Source organism: Mus caroli, unplaced genomic scaffold (assembly GCF_978045245.1).
Source record: "Mus caroli unplaced genomic scaffold, Mus_caroli_1 scaffold_2, whole genome shotgun sequence".
NCBI classification, from domain to species: Eukaryota; Metazoa; Chordata; class Mammalia; order Rodentia; family Muridae; genus Mus; species Mus caroli.
Window position 1 is genome coordinate 22,207,330 of NW_028227257.1, and position 4,387 is coordinate 22,211,716.

A 4,387-nucleotide genomic window follows, 5' to 3' on the forward strand; every position below is an offset into this window, starting at 1 on the left:
TGACCCGGAAGCGATGTGCCGGGAGCAGCAGCAGCAGCAGATTCAGCTCAGCGGGCTTTACCGGGTCCACCGCTTCCTCGCGGTCCTCCTCCTGCTCTCCCCTAATTAGACACCGAAGGTTGAAGCTTTAATGAATTTTTTATTTGATTTGAGACAGGATCTCAACAGTGTAGCTCTGACTGGCCTCGAACTGGGGGCAATTCTCCTGATTACAGCCGGTCTCCCTCCAGTTTAGAACTCAGTTCTAAGTCTGAGCCAGAAATCTACAATATAAGGGGTAGAACAAACATTACCATGCTATAATTCAGACAAAAACAAATCATCATAATAAATTAAAAAGAGACCAGTGAACATCTCTGCTTCCATGGAGTTTTTAGTCAGTAAGTCACATAATAGATAGGGAATCCATAATGCAATAAATGTTAGGAAAGCAAAAATCAGCATTGAAATAAGTGAGGCAAACCAGTTAGGAATGGAGGGCCAGTTTAGACAGTGGGTGGTGACCAGCCTCTATAATGGGCAGTGATGTGATTGGTGCCTGAGAGTCAACCCTTCACAGTCTCCCACGCTGACCAATGTGACCCATAGGATTTTGGGGAAATACTGAGCTTGAGTTCCGAGATTAAGACAGAAAAACATTGTGACTTCCTCTTTCCTTGCTCTTGATCATTCCTGGGAAGTCCCGCAGAGTGAGATTCACATGGGCAGTTACCAAGCCTCCAGCCAACGAACTCAGCTTAGCAGCCAGATAAACTATCTCCAGGTCAGCTGATGTGGCCCTGACCTCTAAATCCTTTAATTATGTGTGCCGCGTGTGGGTACGGGTGTGGCATATGCACTCACATGCATACCTATGCCTGCCGAGGCCAGAGTATATCACGTGTCTTGCTCTACGATCAGGGATCCCGTATCCATCCTGCCTTGGACTGGCGTTAAAGATGTCTGAGTGACCACGCCTGGCTTTTTACTTTGGGTCTTTGAAACCTTCATGTTTAGTCAATAAGCACTGTCACCCACTGAGCCATGCCCAGCCTCAAAATCAATTGTGTAGATGGATTTCGGGTTGTTTGGTTTTTTGTTTTTGTTTTTTCCTTTTTCTTTTCTACTTCTGAGGCAGAATCCTCAAGCGGGCTGCTCCAAACTCCTGCTGTGGTGAGGTCCTCCCAATGGTAGACGTAGACGGTCATCAACAACCCAAGCCAAAACAAACTTGCTAAGTTTCTTCTGTCGGAGCCTAACAGCAACAAGCGAGTAACTAGGGACTGGAGAGAGGCTCAGTGGTTAAGTGTGACCACTGCTCTTCCAAAAGAACCTGGGCTTGGTTCCTAGTGAAAGACCCACAACGTGAGGACTCCCTCACGTTCTGACTCAGGAGAGGCGACACCCCAAAATCACCCACAAGAAACGGTCTTGCTGCAACTTGCAAGAGGATTTTTATTCGAGAGCGTTCTCGGGCCCATGGTCATACACCACGCAGGGGTAGAGGACCATGGCGCCCTGAGTAGCTGAGTAAGGGGGTATTTAAAGGAAGAAACCACAACTCAAGGAGGTGGGGAGGGCGTTGTTGGAAAATACCAAAAATACCAGTTAAGAGTCACAAGGAAGTATAAAGTCACAAGTGTCAGGTTATCTCTCAAGACAGTTTCTAAGAGCCCCTAACAATCTAAGAGCCCCTAAAGATAGCACATTTGCATTGTAGGTTCCAGTAATGGTCAGGGTGCCATTCTTTGAATTGAACCCAGGAAGCGGGTAGGTGGAGGAATGTCGCTATCTGTTTTATGACCAGTACCTGGAGCACTAAGCCACAAAGGCTACACTCCCAAGCCTGGGCCCAAAAGCCTCGAATTTTGTTTTTACTTTGCTATACTTTTTTAATACTTCTTCATTCCCCACTTCTTCTAGTTAATAGTTCTAATCTTAGAACTAGACACTAACTTCTCCCTGACATAGTTGATCCTTTAGGGCATGGTACTGTTATCTCAAAACTAAAAGCCACACTGCATTAATTCTTGTTTTAATAAAGGTGACTTGCCTATTTAACATACATGGACCTATAATTAAAAGCAGAAGCAAAATCAAAAGGGGTCTCATAAAGGTAGAAAGTAGGGTGGTCAAGAGTACAAGGTAAGAGCCTTTCCACCCGAGTCTCAAGGTTTTCTGCGTGGAGATGTCTAGCAGGTCTTCTGGAGCAGGCCTTCTGGAGCTGTTTTTTCGCTCGCTGTCTCACTCACTGGAGCACCTTGAGCCTAGAGAACAAAGGCTGGGAAAGCAGCATGTCAGCACTATGTACAGAGGCTATTTTTACCAGTGGAGGGGGCCCCCTGTAGAGTAATTTATAAGGGGGTCAGTCTAAACTGTCCAGGGGTGTTTCTAACTCTGAAGAGCAAAGGGTAGAAGAGGAGAGCTATCCAATCATTAGCGCCAGTCTCCGCTGTCAATTTGGTAAGGGTCTCTTAGTGAACTGCCTGAAGGCTTCCATAAGCCTTTCAAGGAACATTGAGGGAGGTTCGACCGGCCCCTGCATTACCTCTTACCTTAGCCAAATTAGTGGGCCTGTCTCGAGGCACCTTGGAGACCAGAGCCTGGCGTTAGATTTTCAAGCTCTCCTTACCTTCAGCCATGTCGCAGTCGCAACTGGGGCGAGTCAAAAGGAATCCCATGTCGATCTCATTCTGTAGCTGTGTAGACCACCCATTGGCTCCCGGGCTATTTTTCTAGCCTCTAACAGAATTCTCTCTTGCTCTTCGGTTGTTAAGAGCATCTGCAACAGCTGTTGACAATCATCTCAAGTAGGCTGATAAGAAAACATAAGGAACTCTACCAACCCTGTGAGGCATTGGGGATCCTGAGAAAGGGGGTGGTTAGTTTTCCAGTTATAAATACCAGCAGAGGAAAATGACCAGTACTGGAGGGTTAAAGTTTGAGCGGGTCCACCAGAGTCCGCCTGGACTCTGTGCTCTGCAGTTCCATGTACCCGCAGCGGTCAGCCTCTTGACACCCCAAGGGGTTTGGGGTTCCCTCCGCGGCTGGGGTTGAGGCTGTGGATAAGGGGAAGATTGTGGACTAGGCCACTCAGGAGGCTTCATACAACCACAATTTTGAGAAGCAAAACCAAATTTTAACAGTGAAAACAATCTATTTTTTCTTTAAAAATGAACTCCAAAAACATTACTTGCTACAAATTTTGGTGGCCTGTTCCTGCACACAAACACAAGAAGGTGTAGCCGCCAATATTTCAAAAAGACACTACCCTAAATCTTATCTTTTATAAATCGGATTTCTAGGATAAGAATTACATAGAATATTACTCAATTTAGGCGTATCTTTAGAGACCTGTTCCCATGGGTTGTCTCATGCTGCATGTTGTAGTTCTAAATTACTCTAACCCAGAGTTAACAGTTTTAAGTCAACTTTTTGTTGCCAATGTTACAAATTTTTAATCATAACTAATAACTTATGAGCCACTAATCTATAACCAAGACATATAAAAACATATTTATACTTTTGAAACTATTTAGAAACAAAAATGAAATGGCCGCATACATTTGCTCATTTAAACCAACCAAAATTCTTAATTTTTCTAGCTGTAACTTCAAGAGAGGAGCACCTTGTCACCTGATGAATCTAATTATCACAAGCACAGAGATTTTTGTAGAACTTGAGAAGCTGCTGGTCCCTATAAGAGCAGCATTTATAATCAGCTCCTAGCAGGACTTCTCTAGCCACACTAGATTCCTAACTACAGGTGCAGGGCTCCAAAGACCAATTAATACTGTTTATTTTATTTTATTTTTTACCAAATTATCCCCAGATAGTCGGAGAGTACTGCTTTTTTCAAAACCCATTCTCTCACATCTCAGGTGTAAACTATCTCTAGTCAGGATATAAAGCACCTATGAGAATTACCTTTGCTTTTCTAGATTTTCACATAGCTCTAAACACATACACAAAAACACATAAAACAGAAACCAACAGATCCAGACACATTCGACCCTTTCTTGTCCTCTACAAGCAGGCAAAAGAATTAGACGATTTTGGAGGGGGAAGCTTCCGCTTCAACAGAACTCGGTCCCTCTGACCGATCCGGAGACGGCCAGGCGTCCCTGGCTCTCCTTACCTCCCAGGGCGTCCCCCGGGGCCACAGCCTGTGGTCCTCCTAGCACGTCTGCCGACCACAGTCCTCCAGTCCTTACGGCCCAAAAGGACAGCTGCAAATACCGACCGCGCGCGCATTTCAGACCCCATCACCCCATCGTCTACAAACACCAGTATCCATTTCTACCTAGACGACCAAAACCAGAGAAGCACACTTGTTCCTCACTCTGCCAGATGTAAAACCAAGGCACGAGGTGGGACTCGAACCCACGATCTCGCAACCTGAAAACCA